Source organism: Leptonychotes weddellii, chromosome 5, assembly GCF_054177405.1.
Source record: "Leptonychotes weddellii isolate Sample4059 chromosome 5, ASM5417740v2, whole genome shotgun sequence".
In the NCBI taxonomy this organism is placed as follows: Eukaryota; Metazoa; Chordata; class Mammalia; order Carnivora; family Phocidae; genus Leptonychotes; species Leptonychotes weddellii.
The window spans coordinates 114,259,539-114,279,091 of NC_138373.1; the positions used below are offsets into that span (position 1 = coordinate 114,259,539).

Sequence of the window (19,553 nt, forward strand, 5' to 3'; positions counted from 1 at the left end):
GGGACTCCAGGATCATGACCTGAGCCGAAGGCAGTCGCTTAACCGACTGAGCCACCCAGGCGCCCTACTTGTTAGGTTTTTGTCCCATTTTATAAGGCCCCAAAGCATAGAGAAAATATTTTGTTGTTTTTGAAAATAGGTATGGGATTTCTGGCATTATCACTTTTATTGACTTCTTGAGAATTGTTATAATGATCTGCAACTCACGGCATAATGGTGTAGTTTCATGGGGTGGTACGTTAGCCTGTGTAAAACAGCTTTTATGACCTGAGGTGTGGTGAGTATAGGAAGTGAGGGTTACCATGAGTAGCACCTACTAAGCATCTGCCAGAATCCAGGCACTGTATTGGCTCCTAGGATACAGAGGAAAGAGGAGAAGGCAACTAGCCCACTCAACAGTTTGGTGACATCTGTTATTTGAACCCCAAACCAATGGAACTGAAAGTAAAAGGGTGAGGAGGTTACTGTACACTTTCGAGAGGGGAAGGAAGGCTTTTTGGGGAAGTTTGCTGGAGAGAGAGAGGGAGGAGAAGAAACAGAAAAGGGGGTCCAGGATGGACATCCAGGGATTGGGGACCCAGCACTCTCCCAGAGTTCTGCACAACACCGGCTCTGGGGCCAGAAGGATGGGTGAGAGCAAAGGGAGCTGGGCCCAGAGCTTTCCGTGTTTTTTCCTCTTTATCCTTCGCAGCCACCCCGAAGGTCCAAATCCCATTTTAGGGATGAGAAGACTGACTTAGAGAGGTTAAGGAATGTGCCTGAGGTACTCCCAGATCTGGAAGAGTTGGGATTTGAATGCACATCTGTCTGATTTCAAGGCCCACGCTCTTTCTCCTACTCCACACTGTACAAAGAAGCCCCCGTAGATTCAAGCTCTGATGTGAAAAGTCATTCGTTGATTCCACAAGTGTTCAGTAAGCACACAAGCCTTGCCAGGTCTTCTGCCTTTTTTCACTATCCTGCTCCTCTGTTAACAGTTACCCATGTCTACAGTCCTTAGATGTGAGTTAAATATATTCGCTGATCCAACCATTCATTCACTGAATGAATATTTATCAACAGCTTCCTTTGTGTCAGGCACTGTTCTGGGAGCTGGGGACACAGTGAAGATGACACCCAACAAAGATCCCTGCCCTCATGGAGCTTATGTTCGAGTGCATAAATGAATGCATGGGTGAAAGGAAACTACCATGGGAGAATTTTAATCTTGATTCTAGTGCTCACTGGTGGCACTCAGAGACCAGCCTCACGGAGCTATCTCAGGGTGTTATCTGGACTTAGACTCTGGCTTCTTCGCCAGCTCTTTCTAGGGATTCGCAGAGGTTTCTCCTTACCCTGTTGTACAGCTGATGTCTCCAGGGTAGCTTGCTGCTTTTCTATTAGTGTGCATGAGGTGGTATGACATGTCTTGTAGCAGTCATAACAGACCCTATTCTTCCACTGACCTGGGATTTCTTCAGGACATTTATCTGGCTACTGATGGCATCTTCAGCTGGCTTCTTTTAAGGACTCTGAGCACCTACACTTACCTCGCCTTCCTATCACCCCATCATAGAATTGTTGACTTCTCTCTTCTCCACAAAACTGAAACTTCCTTGAAGGCAGGGGCTATATCCTGCTCCTTTTTGTATGTCTAACAACTAGCAGGGTACCTGGCACGTAATACAGCCCAATAAGTATTTGTAAAGTGTGTGAACCAAATAGTCCTTTAAAACATCTTCAAATCTTTGATATCAAGGTATCAAGACTGTCATCTACCTTGCACCCAAAGTGAATCTTTCTATTATCCATACTACCAGCACTCATTAGCTTAGATGTTTCCATCCTGCTATTTGTGGATAAAAAGTTATTAATGTCAAATATTAATATCTGAGATACCTTTGGAAAGAGGAATTAGACATTGTGTACATTGCTTATAAATTTGCTTCATGGTGGAAAATATTCCCAAACCATTTCTAAGCAATAGTAAACCAACATTTTGATAGGGGATAAACTGATATTTGTGATATTTTGTTTCCATCTTTCTGTCAAATTATTTATATATACTTGATGGTCTATTGAACTTGACATGCAAGTATTTTCTTGGGAAACACTTTTGCTCCAAAGATCTACATTGCCTACCAAATCTTCACTTCAGAGCCTTCTTCTTGATGTTATCTGTCTCATTGAAAACTTTGTGGTTATCTCTATAAATAGCAAGGGAATATTTCCAAAGTCTTTTATGGACTCCTTAATTTTAATATTTCCTATAGAGCAACATTGACTGCAATGGAGGGTAAGCAGGTAGAAAGAGCTTACTTGTGGGAGGGAGATTGAGATTCAGTTAACATTGAGGTGTCTAGGGACTCCTGGGTGGCTCAGTCGGTTAAGCAGCTGCCTTTGGCCTGGGTCGTGATCCCAGGGTCCTGGGATCGAGTCCCACATCGGGCTCCTTGCTCAGCGGGGAGCCTGCTTCTCCCTCTGTCTCCCTCTGCTTGTGCTCTCTCTGTCAAATAAATAAAATCTTAAAAAAAAAAAAATTGAGATGTCTAATAGTGTGGTAGATGCATTCATCATTTATGCTTTGAATGCCTACTGAGCTGGTTCTGTTACTATAAGATCATCAAAAATGATATTAAAAAAAATGACTCTTGTCCGGAGTCACGCCAATATTGGAATGGGGATGCAAACCGAAGACTCTCTGTTCAAATCCAGGAAAATATCTGCTCTGAAAAGGGGTAACTTAAAAATTAAAGGTATCCCCTATTTGAAAATATAAATGGTAATAAATATGTGTTTATTATTTTATTTGCATTAATTATATCCTCCCAGGTTGGCAAATATTAAAGTAATTTATAAGAATATGAGCAAAGGGGCATTCTTGTTCATTCTTGACAGGAGTGAAAACTGGTACAACTTTCTAGAAGACAGTATGTATCAAATTTGGCAATATGTATCAAAAATTTAAATGATATACTTTTACCCAGCAATTTGTTTAGATTTTATCCTAATGAATAAAAATTACACAAGTATAGGGGCGCCTGGGTGGCTCAGTTGGTTAAGCGACTGCCTTCAGCTCAGGTCATGGTCCCAGGGTTCTGGGATCGAGCCCCGCATCGGGCTCCCTGCTCGGCGCGAAGCCTGCTTCTCTCTTTCCCACTCCCCCTGCTTGTGTTCCCTCTTGCTGTCTCTCTCTCTCTGTCAAATAAATAAATAAAATCTTTAAAAAAAAAAATTACACAAGTATGTAAACATGAGGGTAAAGAAGTACTTTATGATGTTTATGATTTTAAAACTTTGGCGGAGACGCCTGGGTCGCACAGTCGGTTAAGCATCTCACTCTTGATTTCGGCTCAGGTCATGATCTCAGGGCTGTGAGATCAAGCCCTGTGTCGAGCTCCATGCTCAGTGTGGAGTCTGCTTGAGATTCTCTCTCTCTCTCCCTCTGCCCCTCCTGCTTGTTTTCTCTCTCTCTCTCTCAAATAAATAAATCTTGAAACAACAACAATAACAAACTTTGGAAACAGCCTAAATATCCTTTAATAGAAAATGGGTTAAATAAATTCTAGCACATATATACCATTGAGTCATATATGACTATCGTTAAAAATTATTTAGGTCTTGTTTATTGCTATGGAAATTTGTACCTTGAAATATTAGCAAATGAGAAAGCAGGCTATAGAATAATATGTTCAATATGGGCCCATTTATAATACTGTATATTTTAAAATAGTATGTGTTTCATATAGAGATCTTTGCCAAAAATGATGTCTTTTTCCAGACTATGGTATTTGGGTGATTTTTGTGTATTTGAAATTTTTATAATGAGCATGTATCATTTTTGTTACCAGAAAATAATAAAGCTATTTTTATGTTGGAAAATATATTCTATACATTTCTACATTTGCCTGGCTCTTTGCTTCGTTGCGCCCCCGGTAACAACCGGCAACTACCAATAATCTTCCATTCCATTGCCCTTTATTATTTCTGTCTTCCAACCTTCGCGGCTGAAGCTCCCACATAGATCTGTCTGGTATCCCCTGAATAACAAGTTTTGAGAGGACTTACAGAAAAGCAATCCAAGATGTAAAAACCAGACAAGCTGAAATACAAAAGAGTAGAGAACAGATCACAGTGCATAGCTGAGAATGCTTTATAATTAAATATTAGTTGATTTTGGTAAAATCTTAAAAAATTATCCTTCAGCTCTATACTTACAAATCAGTACCTCAAGGAGTAGCCTACAGTTAAATTAAAAAAAAAAAAAAGATCTTTGGAGAGAGAGATTTTTTTTTTTAAGATTTTATTTATTTGACAGAGACACAGCGAGAGAGGGAACACAAGCTGGGGGAGTGGGAGAGGGAGAAGCAGGCTTCCCACTGAGCAGGGAGCCCGATGTGGGGCTCGATCCCAGGACCCTGGGATCATGACCTGAGTCAAAGGCAGACGCTTAACTGACTGAGCCACCCAGGCGCCCCTGGAGAGATAGATTTTTAATCATCAAGTATTCATTCCTCAGACTTGTGTCCCACTATCCCTTTTTAGCCTACATAAAATTTTTAACTTGCTAAACTTAGTGGACTCGGGGCTGTAGTTACCAGTTGAAAATAAAACTTAGTGCAGAGAACATGTGACTAAATACAGTGTTTTTCTCCAGCTGGTAGAGTTGGAGCCTATGTAACAATGCTAATGGGGCCCCCGATACATTAATTATAAAGGGAAATAGCAAAGTGGACTCCAGGGTAAAATACCAATTCTAATGAGTTCTATCTGGAAGGACGGTTTTGTGGGCATAAGTTACAGAGGGTGTAAATATGATAAAAACACTTCCCAGGCAAATCCAGCTAAAAGATAAATTAGTGCTGGCTTCTTAAGAGCATAACACTGCCACAAATTTTGTTCTCTTGATACCAAATGAATGTGTTGCTGCTATTTTTGTGTTCCCCGGAAGAGAAACTCCAGGTAACCACTGTACCATCACTGCAAAGATGTCGGCAAAAGAGAGGTTAAGGAGGGGCGCCTGGGTGGTTCAGGCAGTTAAGCGTCTGACTCTTGATTTTGGCTCAGGTCTTGATGTCAGGGTGGTGGTGAGATGGAGCCCTGCATCAGGCTCTGTGCTGGGTGTGGAGCCTGCTTGAGATTTTCTCTCTCCCTCTCTCTTTGCCCCTGCCCCCTTCTCATGCACCTGCACTCTCTCTCTCTAAAAAAAAAAAAAAAAAGAGAGAGAGAGATGTTAAGGAATCTAATACGTAAATATAGTGTAAAATGAAGTCATTCCCACAGCACATTTGGGAGAAGCATGCATAACTTCTGGTACTCTTCTTCTTAATCCCATTATTCACTAAAGATAATTTCATGTCATCCTGAAAGTGTATCGGCTAATTATAGTGCACTTGCTGGACCATTAAACACTGGATCTTGTGATATTTCTTTTTATTTTATGTTTGTAGCACGGGTTTTTTTTTTTTAAAGAGCGGCAGTGACTTCAGCCAAAGGCAAATATTAATCTGTGACCTTTATTATTTCTATTTTATGCACCTGGAGGAAAATGTAAGATTCCAGTATGCTTACAAAGCCAAGTGTGCATGTTCATATTAAGTCACTGCCCGCAGCTCTAAGGCTATTGCTTGAGACAGAAGGCAGAGCAATCTGTGACATTTTCATTACGCATTTGTCCAGCAGTTTGAAGAGGGGGAAATAATTCATGTGACTACTGGTAGCCTGTCTTGGCTATGAAAAGGTATTTCTCTAGGGGTGCCTGGGGGTGCTCCTTCAGTTAAGCCTCCAGCTCTTGATCAGGTCATGATCTCAGGGTCCTGGGATCGGGCCCCGTGTCTGGCTCCGTGCTCAGCAGGGAGCCTGCTTGAGGATTTCTCTCCCTCTCTGTCTCTGCCCCTCCCTCCACTCACACTCTCTCTCTCTGAAATAAACAAATAAATAAATAAAAGGTATTTCTCTAATAAAAAAATTATTACCATATTTTATAAGACATGATCTGGCATGTCCTCATCTCTCTCCCTATCTCATATCCCAGCATCATTGGGCCTTGTGTCAATGGCCATTTGAGTGAACCAAGTAGCGTCCCTGCATCACAGTTAAATGATCTCATCAATCCCACTGAAACGACACCTCCACTCTTCTTCAGCCACTATTTCCAAGGCACACTCTGGACCCCATTCTTACCTGCAGCTGCTACACCTCAGAAATCGTAGGATGTTGTCCTGCACTTGATAAAGACATCCTATTATCTGATCTCTCCAGTTTTTCCTGGCCTGTCAATGGACCATCCTTTTCCTCCCCATCTATTCCATGTTTCTCTTTGCATAGGTTGAGCCATGGGTTCATCTGTATCAGTGTCTGTCCTTACGGAGAAATAGAACCCCTACTAGTTATTTTGAACAGATGGAATTTTTATTGGGAATTGCTTATCAAAAGGTTGGAAAGGCTAGAAGAGAAAAAAAAAAAAAGGAAAATGTGAAATTATCCAGAGACTAATAACTACAGGAAGCCATTCTCACGGTTCTGGATGGAGGAGAAAAAAGAGACAAGGTGTAACTAAGAGCCATGACCACTGTTCTGCTGAGGCTGCAGAGAGCTTGCTGCTGATGCTTCTGGAACGGTGCTGCCATGGAGGAAAGCAGGACCGTGGACCGGACCACCACCTGTGCAGCCCCGACGTTGCTGCCAGGGGCCCAACAAGTCGCAGAGAGAGAAAAGGCTTTTCCCGTTCTTCTACATTCCATAGTGAGGAGCCAGCCGTCAGGGGCATGCAGGAGATGCAGTCTCTAAACTACAAAGGAAAGCACAGAAGGGCAAGAGCAGACAAATCCTGCCCTTTGCCTATTCAGCATTTATTCTCACCTTTCCACCTTCCGTTCACACTTCCAGTAACAATAACGATATCGCACAAATATTCCTTAACTAATTGAAGATGCTGTCACTCTTTCAAAAAGGAGGCACAGGATCTCATCACTCATGATCCCTGTCTCCAGGTGATTTTAATCTATCTTCTGCCTAAAATTTCTAAGAGTAAAGGCAACCATCACCAACACTTCTTATATACTATAGGAAGAGAGAGAGGGAAAATCAGTAATTGGTGAATATACACAAATACATACAAAACAAAAGAAACCTACACGGCTGCTCTAGTCTTTGTTTCTGTAATTTGTCACAGGCTGCAATGTCACTCTCCTTCCACGTTCCCCGTGGCCTTGGCCAGCTAACATTGGTTGTGTAGGGTCCCCTCCCTGACGGTGTGCACCAAATCTTCATCCCTAAAGGGTGTGAGACGTCAGCGGTCTTTATGAGCGCTATGACTGCACGCTAGCTTTCATCACTGGCTATGGAACTGTTAGTAGGTAGAGTTCCCTGGATTCCAGTCATAAGCCTTCCTGTCCTCCCTGTGCTCACCAGTCTGATTTCCCCGCTTGAGAGCTACAATCAATAGCCAGAACCGGGATAATAACCTACGTCTTTCTTCTTGGCTCAGTGGCATGCAGAGCCCAAAATAGCAGTCTCAACCTCTCAGTTGATAAAACCACTGTGTCCAGATGGGATCATTTCTCACTTCAGAACTAAGAGGTTTTTTAAATGAGCAGAGCTCATGGGGCAGCTGGCTGGCTCAGTTGGTGGAGCATACAACTCTTGATCTCAGGGTTGTGAGTTCAAGTCCCACATTGGGTGTAGAGTAAGTACATACATACATACATAAATACATGAATAAGCAGAGCTCAGAACAGATGAGATGAGAAGCCGAAAAAAGATATATGAGTGGGTATTTTTATTTTTCTCAGCATCTTTGTCATCGAATAATGGGAAACATTTTAAATCATCAATAGCTCTCTTAAAATTTATCATACCAAATCAAATGTTATACTTTAAATATTGTATGTAAAATGAATATTAGTTCATTCTGTTATTTAATTTGGGTATACTTCTGTTACTTTAGTCTAAGTTGGTGCTAAGTGTGGGTCCGTGTGTCTGTTAAAGCCATCACTTCATATGAGCTCTCACAGAGCTTGTGGATCTACCAAGGCCTTGAGATCTTTTTCACGTAAACTGCTGATAGCATATATCTCCTTCATCGTTTCCTTTGTGATTGATTTTCACAAAATAAAACCCAGAACTTATTATATTTTTATTATCCTAACACTGTCCAACTATTTTTAGGTGACTCCATATACGCTGTGGCTCATGGCTGTCTTGTTTGTTCTGAATCACTGATACAGCATTTTGAGTAGCCCCTGTCTGACTCCATTTCTTATCACTCTCCCTGTCGTTCGTAGCCACAGCCATGCTAGCCTCCCTGCGTGCCAACCTTGTTCCCACCTCAGGACTCTTGCACTTGCTGTTCCTCTGCCTGGACCGCTCTTCCCCCAAAATTTCGCTCTCTGCCATTACTCCCTCTCCCCTTTGATAATGTATCAGTTTCCTTCAATTCATTTGTCAGTGCATGACCCTATATTATACACTTACTTGTTTGTTTATAGTCAATCTTCTTCCCTAGGATATAAACTCCACGAAGCCAAGGACTTTGAAGTGTTCACTGGATCCCCAGCACTTAGAAAGTTTCTGGAAACATAATAGGTGTTCAATAAACATTTTTAGAATGGCTGAATTAGCTAGTCCTTCAAATTTTTAATTCAGTCATCCAAACTTTTAGCCCCCCCACCTTTTTTTTCAGGCTTGCATTATTGGCCAATTTGATGAAGTTACTTTATCCACAAAATTGTTGATAAAAAGTGCTCTACAGGATGAAGTCAACTTCAGAACCATGAGGCACTTCACCAAGTATCCTCTTTCAAGTCTTTCCAGTAATTAAAAAATCTTTAGGAGTAAATCCAATCAACTGATCTTATCTCACTTTCAAACATAATGTTTCTCTATCTTGAATACAAGATAGATCCAAGCTCCTTTAAATAGGGTAAAATGACTTGCATAAACTGATCCCAAACTATGTATCTATCATAAATTCCAACCTCCTTCCTGCTCCTTTCCATTGACTTTGTATCTTTTGTTCTAGTCCCACTAAATTTGTCATGATTCCTAAATCATACCATGTCCCTTCTCATTTCCATGCCTCAGCACATGCTGGTCCAACTGTCTGGAATGCTATCCTTTCCCCACCCTACCTTCTTCAGCTAGGTACATCTTTATATACCATTCATGATCTAGCATAAATATGACTTCCTCCATGAATCCTTCCCAAACTTCCTCTCCTCTGTTCTCTCTCACTAATTTGGACCTTCATCCACTTTTGCATTTTGCTTATTGTTTGTAATCATTGCCATAATATTTGTGTCTCTTTTTGGAGTTAAGACTGTGATCTCCTCCAGGGTATGAAATTAGATACTCATTGATGTCTACTGAATAAATGAAAAACTTAATAAAATATTTTGTTCATTGCCTGTTGGAGTTTAAAGAAAGCAAGTCACACCCAATAGGACTGACTGATACCCCAGACTGGCTTCCACCAAGGCGGCACTGACCTTAGTGAGTTTTTGGGAATCCATCTTAGCCTTGCCATCTCAGGGACTAGAATTCTTCAGTCTCCTTGGAATGGACTTATCTCTCAGTGGCAGATCTGCAATGATCAAGTTCATGGAGTTTGATAAAAATAAGCATACCAATTTTCTACTTTATAATGAAAAGCATAATGGTCCAGAGAATTGAATTCTCAAGTCAACTTATTAGTGTATTGTCTCCTAAAAGGCAAGTTATATATGACGCAGTATGATATGGTACAGGAGAATTAGTTGATCTTAAGTATTTCTCAATGAATAAGCTTGAGACCATCTCATGTATTAAAATACAGAAATAGTCTTTCCAAGGAAACTATGATGTATTTCCACTTCATTGTCAACAAGACTTAAAAGAGTTGAGTGACTATCAAGGTCTTATAATTTGTCAGTGAACAGGCAGAAATTCAACCTCAGTCTTATTGGTCTAATCTGATGGGCTTTTTGTTATACTTTTCTATATGGAAATACCTAATAATTGTACAAGCAGATTAGTTCTTAAAGGTATTAAAGGTATTTTTTTTTCCCAAAGGCTTAAAATTAATCTCTGAGACATTATTCTTTTTAAGTTTTTATTTAAATTCCAGTCAGTTAACATGCAGTGTAATATTACTTTCGGGTGTACAATATAGTGATTCAACACTTACATACAATACCGGGTGCTCATTACAACAAGAGCACTCTTTAATCCCCATCACTTATTTTCCCCACCCCCCCACCCACCTCCCTTCTGGGAAACATCAGTTTGTTCTCTATAGTTAAGGGTCTGTTTCTTGGTTTGTCTCTCTCTTTTTTTCCCCTATGATCATTTGTTTTGTTTCTTAAATTCCACACATGAATGAAATCATATGGTATTTGTCTTTCTCTGACTGACTTATTTCACTTAGCATTATACCCCCTGGCTCCATCCATGTCATCGCAAATGGCAAGATTTCATTCTTTTTGATGGCTGAGTAATATTCCATTGTATACATATACCACATCTTCTTTATCCATTTATCAGTCGATGGACATTCGAACTCTTTCCATAATTTGGCTATTGTAGATAATGCTGCTATAAACATCAGGGTGCATGTATGCCTTTGAATTAGTATTTTTATATTCTTTGGGTAAATACCTAGTAGTGCAGGGATGCCTAGCTGGCTCAGATGGTGGAGTATGTGACTCTTGATCTTGGGGTTGTAAGTTCAAGCTCCATGTTGGGTGTAGAGATTACTTAAAAATAAAATCTTAAAAAAAAAAAAAAAAAAAAACCTAGTAGTGCAATTGTTGGATCATAAGGTGATTCTATTTTTAACTTTTTGAGGAACCTCCATACTGTTTTCCAGAGTGGTTGCACCAGTTTGCATTCCCACCAACAGTGTAAGAGGGTTCCCCTTTCTTCACATCCCACTTTGAGATGTTATCGACATCTATGAATCTATCCTATGGAAATAATCATAGAGGTGCAAAAAATTATTGCTGGAAGGGTGTATGTTTCGACATTGTTTACAATAGTAAATAGCTGAAATCAATCTAAATGTCCAACAATCAGAAATTTAAAAAATAAATTTTGGCTAAATGTAGTCATTGACATAATGTTATACAAGAATGTCTGTCTTACATTGTTAGCGGTAAAAGACAGATTACTAAACACTATGTAAAACAGGATCTTACTTTTTGCAAAAAGGAAGTGTATGGACACGTAGCTGTAGAAAAAGGACTAGAAAAAATAAACAAAAATATCTAAAAGTAAGTGTGTGTTAGGATTATAATGATGTCACCTTTCTTTTCTGCTTATCTATATTTTAATTTTTTTCTGCAATGAACATGTATACTTTAACTTTTAAAATAATTGTCATTATTTGAATAGTTTTAAAATTATTTTTGTAATCTTATTTGGTGGGATTTAAATAATAAAAAATCATATGCAACAATATGTCAGTATTTTCATGATGTAGCTTTCTGTGTAAGAAACTGCTTTTATTTATTTCACGTGTTATTAACTTCCTGAAGTGATATTTCATTACAGAAGCTCTTTAAATTTATTAATCGCTTGTATTTCTATCCATATAAATGCAGACAATGCTTTTTTGTTGTCCTCTGGGAGAGACTAATATAAGAGTGAGGATAATGACTCAAGCGAATATACAAGGGACTAAGCTTAATGTGCTAGAGCACTACAGTGATGTGATAACAATTATGATTTTGTTTCCAGTGTGGGAGAGTAGGCTTATAATAAAGCTATAGTATGTACCTCTCCATAATCCATCCTCTGCAAATATTGCATTGATTGGAATGGACACCACAAGAGAGCAAAAGTAGATCCGCATGAAATGTTTTTCCTCTGGTCAATCAGTAATAACCAATTTGTATATAAAGTACAGTAGTGGTTGGATGAAGGAATGTGAATATTTAATTGTAATTCAATTCAATTTTAATTGAATTTCTAAATTCTGGGAATTTAAAACCAGTATCATGAAAAGTAAGGAAATGTAAAGTCCTCTGGTATGTATTCTCTTCATATTCCCATCTTTGTACACTTCTCTTCCCTCCGAAATTTATTTGCTCACTCCTGACCTCCCTCCCAGACGTTTCTCCTCTGTTCAGTGGAATGTTCATTTGCTTGCAAAGAAACTTTTCTTCATCCTCAACCCGCTCAAAGGCATTTTCACCCTCTCTATTATCTTAACAAAACCTGGCTCTCATCAAGTGCCCTGCTTTGCTTCCTTTGTAATTCTGTCCAGCGAAGGGTTCTCATTTTGCCATGAACCCGATACCCCTAGGACCGGGTGGGGGAGGTCCGAACCTTCCAGCTCCACAGTGCTATTCCTGTGCCACATACCTCCCAGCCCAGGGCTGGCTTCACGGGCATGTGTCTGGTGCCGTCACCCAGTACCCACGCACAGAAGTACCCCTGCTTGGGCCTCAGTGCTCTGTAGCTGCTTTCTTGAAAAACTCTCAACAATTGTTATGGGGCTGAATTGTGTCTCCCAAAATTCACATGACGAAGACATCACACTTAGTACCTCAGAATGTGACTGTGTTTGAACATAGGGTCTTTAAAGAGGTAATGAAGGTTAATGAGGTCCCTGGGGAGAGCCTTAATCCAATACGACCGGCGTCCTTCTACAAAGAAGAGGATAGGACACAGCACAGAGGAAAGATCTGGTAAAGACAGAGAAGTAAGCTGGCTGTCTACAAGCTGAGGAGAGAGGCCGCAGATGAAACCAAGCCCCCACATCTTCGTTTTGTACTCAGCCCTACAAATTATAGTGCCAGCCCTGCCCAGCCCCATACATAGAAGGCACCACTTTTAGAGCTCAAACAATCTGGCTATTTCACCCTCTCTTTTCAGAACCCTTGTTACTGTGCTTACAATTTACTCCCTTCGTTCCTATCTTCATCCCTGCTCTTGGCGGTCAGTGTGTCAGTCCCAGCTACTTCTAGCTCTGTCTCCCCGACCTTTGAATCCAGTCTAGGAGAACAACTCACCCTGATGGCCACCCTCGCCTTTCATTACCCATCTGCGCCACCTCTCAGCCTCGGCATTGCCGATTCAGTGCGCACGCCGTGGGGGCGAATCAACGCGTAAAAGGAGAAGAGTAATGTTAACTTTATAGGCTTTGCTGTAAGGTTCAATAAAATAATATATAGGATGTGCCCAGTAGGGTGCCTGGCACATAGGCCTTCTCACTAGAAGGCTAAGTGCATTTCCCCTTTGGACCTGACCTCCAATTCTTCTGTTCCTACTCTTTCCTCCCACCAAACTGACCTCCAACAGTAAGAGCTCCACTTTCAATTTTCCCCTTTCATGTCAGTCTATCATGACACCCTTTTCCATCTCCAGGCTTCACTCCCAACAACCCCCCTCATTTGTTTCTTTTCTTCTTCTTTTTTTAAAGATTTTATTTATTTATTTGAGAGAAAGAAAGCACAAGTGGGGTAAGGGGCAGAGGGAGAAGCAGGCTCTCCGCTGAGCAGGGAGCCCGATGCGGGACTTGATCCCAGGACCCTGAGATCGTGACCTGAGCTGAAGGCAGACGCTTAACCGACTGAGCCACCCAGGGCCTCCCCCCTCCATTTTTTTCTAATGCTGGTAGTATTCTCGTTTTCTGCCATGTCTGATCTGCAAAATATCTACCCTGTACAAATTTATCTAGCTCCTCTCTAGTTGCCTGTGGTCTGCTATCCGTGCTCTGGGCCGCGAGCACTCCTGTGCTGGCCTCTGTCTACACCCCACAGCGGCCGCTCCAGCCAGCCCCCTCCGGCTGGTCTCTTCGGGCCTCCTGTCCTTTGCTATCCTCCGACTCTGAGCCACTCTCCCTGATTTCTACTTCAGAGAAAAAAAGCAGGTGTTGGACTTGACTCTTCCTTCTGTCTTCTGCTTGCAGATAGACCCACATATGGTGGGGTCCCCCCTCCATCCCTCTCTTCCTGCATCTGTCTTCTTGCCCGTTTTCCTCTATGCTCTGGGTCCCCTTTTTCTCCCAAACTCGGTCAGTCATTCTTTCTACTTTACCTTCAACCTCTTGTCTTCTATGTCTGGGTCTCCTCCATACAGAAACGGAATTCTGTCTTCTTCCATATTCAGGGTGGAAATGCTTCTATTCTCCTCAGCCAGGCCCTCTGATAAAGCCGACCGCACTGGCTCGCTTCCTTCCTCCACTTCTGGCATGTTCCTCAGCTCCCCTAATAGATGGTTGTCCTCCATTCCACTAACATTTCTCGCTCTGAGACCATCAGTGGGCTCCTAACTCCAACTGTGATCAACGTTTAGGCTTGGGCACACTTGTTTTCTCCGCAGTGTCTGACAGTGTTGAATTCTACTTCCTTCTGGAATTCTCATTCCGCTAGGTGCTCTCTCTTTCTGCTTTCTCTACCTTCTCCTTTTGCTCCATCTCTGCCGTTCCCTCAGATATTGCTTCCACATTCCCCTCTTCTTTTCCCTCTCAAGCCTCCCTGGATGAATTCATTTGCTCTCATGGCTGTGTCCGCCCTCTCGTTTCTGATGACTCCCGCAGTGCTGGGGGCCAGGCCCACCGGACCAGAGAAGCACAGTGGCCGTAGCATCCATCAGTCACACTGCTGACCAGCTGAACGGACTTGGGGCAAATCGTTGACCTACGCAAGTTTCAGCTCCCTCCATTGTACAGTGAGACTAATAATGTATAGCTTAGAGGCTTATTGTGGGGATTGAAATAATGCAGATAAAGCACAGCTCCTGGCACATATAAATGACTCAATACATCCTAGTGCTCCTGCTGTTGCTCATGGCAATGATATTTAAAGGTGGCCGCGACTCAAGCCCTGATGGGTCTTTGTAAGGTCTCACCCACACGTGCTACCTGCCATCAGCTAGTGGTAGTAACTGCAGAATCTGTGTCTGGCCGCTGAGCTTCCGTCCACACTCACAGCATTTCTAAGTGTTGCGTGGTCTCTGCACCTCTCATTTATAACCCACTTCCCGCTTCTATCTTTACTTCCTGACTTGAATAATCTTCTATTCTAGCTGACCTGGTCTTCCCGAGGTCTGCAAACCTAAAGAAGCCCATTTTTAAACAGTCTCCCATGCCTCTGTAAGGCCCAGTTAATACTAACGTTCTCCATGTGTCTTCGTGCAGGATTTGTCACAACTCTGTTAATATCCAGCAAAGACAGTGTGAGGGACACTATGCAATAGGATAAAGACCAGGTCCTTGCCTACTTTTCTACCTTCTCCACTCTCCCATAAGGGCGCATGCACCAAATGAAACCACTGACAATTTCCGGAAGGTACCATGCTGCTCCAGCTCCTCTGTTCCAAATAGCTTGTCCCTGTTGCTACCCTCCTCTGTGCAACCACCCCTAACCATCTCTCCCCCAGCCCCTTGCCGAATTCGCTACTTCCATAACTCCTGCAGCTCTGATCAGCTTTTTCTACAAAGGATTGCCTCTCAACCATACTGAACTTCACTTTTGTCATGTCTTTGTCCCCAGAGTCTAGCACAAGGCCTGGCACATAGACCTTTAGCACCTCTACCGTGGACCAATAGATAAATACGAAGCACTAGAGAAATGCTTCATCAGAATTCCACTAGGGGTCACTTTCTTTACATTTTCGGAAGAGACCGTGCAGGCACTTAGTAATCAATTCTTTATGACAAATTTAGCTTTGTGTTTAATTTTTAAAGTCATTTATTGTTTATTTAATGGAAACTGAAATTCTGCCGTGTCGTACAAGCCTCGGAGCACTATACGATCTGCAGCTTTATCTGGTTTTGTGGATAATGTCAAAATTCATGTTTGGGCAAAGAACAAAATTGAACGTGGCATTTAATTTTGCATATTCAGAATTCAGATCACTGAATTTATATGAAAGTTTCTTCCATATTTTTAGGTTAATATCTTTCGATAGGGATATTAATATTTCATTATTTCATTTCAAATATGTTTGCAGTCTATCCCAAAGACCTAATCTTCTAAAGCTTTATTTCTTTATTCATCTCAGTTGCAAAATTAATGGTGTATTCCTACCAATCATCTTGATCTGCCTGGCTTGCAGTGGGCACTATAATTTTTATCATTATCATTATTGTCTCTAGGAGAAGTGGCTACACAGAATGAGAAACTTGTCTTCTAGGGAGGGTCAGGGAAGGCTGCCTTGAGAAGACTGCACTTGTACAAGGATCTGAAGCAAGAGAGAGCCCAACATATGGACGAACTGCATGAAATTCAGTGTGGCTGAAGCTTAGGATGAAAGAGGGCAGTGGTGGGAGGGAAGATAAACTCAGGGGTTACCTGAATGATCTCAGTAGGTAGCTGGTACAAGCCAGCTCAGAAAGAATCTTTTAATCATGTTTCACGCTACAAGCAATGAGAAGCCATTGATGGGGTTCATTCTAGGATGACTCTGGTTGTGTTGTGGAGAATGGATCAGAGAAGCATAAGAAGGGAGTCAGCAAGACCTTTTAGGAGGCTGTTCAGGAAGACATAATGGTGGCCTGGACTGGGGTGGTCCAGAGAAGTGGACAAAGGAAGCATATTTTTAGGAGGTAAAATTCATACAACTTCATGAGAAATTGCAGGGGTAGGAAGGGTGGAGAAACCCAAGAGTTGAGGATGCCTCTAGGGTTCTAGCCTGGGCAATCAGGTGGAGGAGAGTAATATTCAAGGAGCTAGTAGAGGAAGGCAGGTGTGATACACCAGTCATGACATCTCTCCATGATCCTGGCAGCTGATACTTTTCACCCATTTCTCTGCTCATTCAGTGTATCATTGCTCTTTCAGTTGGAATACATGGAAGAACCATAGACTGTTGGAGCAGTACAGGATCTCACAGATTAGCAACAACGTCATTTTTTAAAAAATATTTTATTTATCTACTTATTTGAGAGAGAGAGTGAGCAGGCGGGGGGGTGTGGGGAGAAGCAGAGGGAGAGGGACAAGCAGACTCCATGCTAAGCATGGAGCCCAATGCAGGGCTTGATCCCACAACCCTGAGATCATGACCTGAGCCGACACCAAGAGTTGGATGCTCAACCAACTGTGTCACCCAGAAGCCCCAGCAATAGCCTCATTTTATACGAGCTTTAAGAGTCACAAAATTCTTCGGCCTTTTGTGGTCCTCCTATACATATAAAACATCTCAGGTACCTAGGCTGTGTAACTCTAGGAAATACAGTGAACACCCAACTATTTCTAGGTATTTCTAGGAGGATGTTTACATGGCCTCTTGTCATCTAGAGCCCCCAATGCTCCGTCCTTTCCTTAATCTCCTCTGACTGCCACTTCCTTGGCTCCCCTTTATGTTCCGGCTCTCTCTCAATCCCTTCATTCTAATTTGGCTATATCGCCCCAGACATTTATTTCTAGGACCTATGAATCCAGCACTGTTGTCTGTAACTTGCTTTATAAAAGTAGGGTTACTAAGCAAATTAAGGAACTTTAGACTCAGATGTCAGACTGTCCCTTATTCCTACTGGTCCTATGGGCCAGCCTCCTTGGCCTGGCCAGCTGCCATACTGGTAGGCATGCTCTCATTTACAATAGGTGTCTTCACCTGGCTCCTCTCCTCCCTATCTTTTAGGAGCCCAATCCTTGTCTCCAGCCCCTTTCCCAAATCAGTAATCATCCAAAGAAGTCCTCTAGGGACAACACCCTTTTCCACTTTATCTATAGCTGTTTTATCAGTTTCATTTACTTATGTTTACTTTTTCTCATCCTTGCTAGACTCTGAGTCCTGGCTTTGCATGGCCCAGGGTTTCCCCAAAGCTGTTATCTCTAGATGAACTCTGCCGCACTTCTCAAATAGCAATTATTTCCTTCCTTCTGTCTGTACTCTTATTTTAATGAGAAAACAGAAGCCCCCCAATTCGAAGTGCATAGCTTGTCAGTAATAGATTTTAGAGCAGAACATCTTTTTCTGAGACATCTGACCTTGAATCCAGTATGCTTTCTGTACAAATCTCTCTTGTCTTTTAGCCTGGGCTTCCTTGAGGGTGTGTAACTGCTAACTAGTTCAGCACAGTGCCTGGAACAAAATATGACCATGCTCCGTGAATGTTTGCTGAATGGACATGCTTCATCCCATTCCCTCAGAATTCTTTAAACCCCACCTATCCAGTCTTACTGGTGCCAGTGACCAACGGTGACCATTAGAGGGCAGCAGAGGTACAAAAGCACCCCGGAGGGGGATGCTGGAAGTCCCTCAGAAACCTCCAAAACAGAAACGTCACAGAATACAAAGTGCAGGGCTGTCAGGGTTAGGCAAAACAAAAACAAAAACAAGAAATAGGAAACTCTGGGAATACTTACATTAGAAAATTTTCGTTGCTTATCTGGAAGTCGAATGATCTGGGTGTCCTGTATTTTACCTGGCAACTCTACCAAGTGCCATTGCACATGAACCTCACATTAAAGAAGGGGCTTTGGTCCTTCTCAGGAACCTGTTGGAAGGAATTTAGAGTGGAAGGTGTATGGTGAGCTTACAGAAAACAACCGTGGGTGCTCATCACACAGGGGATTAACCAACGTGTTAGCTCAGCCGATGTTCGAGTCTGCCCTGCAGGAGAAAACTGTCACGGAACCTGCAGTGATCAGGGTCACAGATCCCTCCTCTCTCCCTTCCTGCAGGGGACATGATTGCCTGTGCAACCAATGCAACAGATGGTAAGGCTGAAAGAAGACGGGCGACATCTCTGTATGTGGGCACGGATTGGGCAACCATTGTGTAACTCCACACAGTGACAGCTGTACCTTGTCTTCACCCTCCTCCTTGATCTTAGCATCTTTCAACTCGCATGACAACCAAGTCTCTTATTCCAGAATCTGCCATTTTCCACATATTCTTCTTATGACACTTCCTTTCCCCAAGGTTCATTTACTTTTTAGAGACCTCCTGAAATTATGCTTCTTAAATGTACCTTTCTCTAATTAAGCAGAGACATCCATTCTTAATCCAACTGATAAACATAAACATTGAATACGTTGAGACACATTTGTTCAATACACATTGATGGAGGGCCTAATAGGTAGGAGAAAGACTTCACCCTTAAGGAACTTGTGATGTAAATAAAACATTGGAAACCAGAAAGGAACCCATCTCCCCTGTAAGAAGTGATCGATCCAGGCTGGAGAGAACGACTGGTTCCTTTATAAATCACTGCTCTCATATTCCTATGAATTTACTTTTGGAAGTGACTTCAGAGTAAGAAAATTCATGAGTAAGTTATAATTGATCTATGGAATTAGGGAAGTTATCAGGAGAGGCTTCTTTTTTTTTTTTAAGATTTTTATTTGTTCAGAGAGAGAGAGCAAGACAGAGAGAGAACAAGGGCAGGGGGCAGAGGGAGAGGGAGAAGCAGACTCCCTGCTGAACAGGGGCTCAATCCCAGGACCCCAAGATCATGACCTCAGCTGAAGGCAGACACTTAACTGACTGAGCCACCTAGGTGCCCCAGTAGAGTCTTCTTTAAATTCTTCTCAAGGAGCAGTTGCTTGCTTCCTCTTTTCATGTAGGAAGAACTGACCAAATCTAGCCTCAGTTATCATTCTGTATATATCATTTTATTTTTTAAAGATTTTATTTATTTATTT

The 19,553-nt window shown here is 42.0% G+C and overlaps 1 protein-coding gene and 1 long non-coding RNA gene across 5 annotated transcripts in view; one reads left to right on the forward strand and one right to left on the reverse strand.

Annotated features, from left to right (window-relative positions):
* IRAK3 (interleukin 1 receptor associated kinase 3) overlaps positions 1 to 3,863 on the forward strand; it is a 66,791-nt gene extending 62,928 nt beyond the window's left edge. For all 4 annotated transcript variants that reach the window (XM_081822009.1, XM_081822010.1, XM_081822008.1 and 1 more), the window contains one exon: positions 76 to 3,863. The gene's annotated coding sequence lies outside the window, so the exon portion shown is untranslated. The remainder of the gene's footprint in view (positions 1 to 75) is intronic.
* Positions 3,864 to 17,712: 13,849 nt separating this feature from the next.
* Positions 17,713 to 19,553, reverse strand: part of LOC145721832 (uncharacterized) — a 15,281-nt gene continuing 13,440 nt past the window's right edge. Inside the window, exons 4-5 of the long non-coding RNA XR_014145758.1 lie at positions 18,273 to 18,403; positions 17,713 to 17,988 (exon numbers count right to left, since the gene is read on the reverse strand). This is a non-coding gene — a long non-coding RNA (uncharacterized LOC145721832). The remainder of the gene's footprint in view (positions 17,989 to 18,272; positions 18,404 to 19,553) is intronic.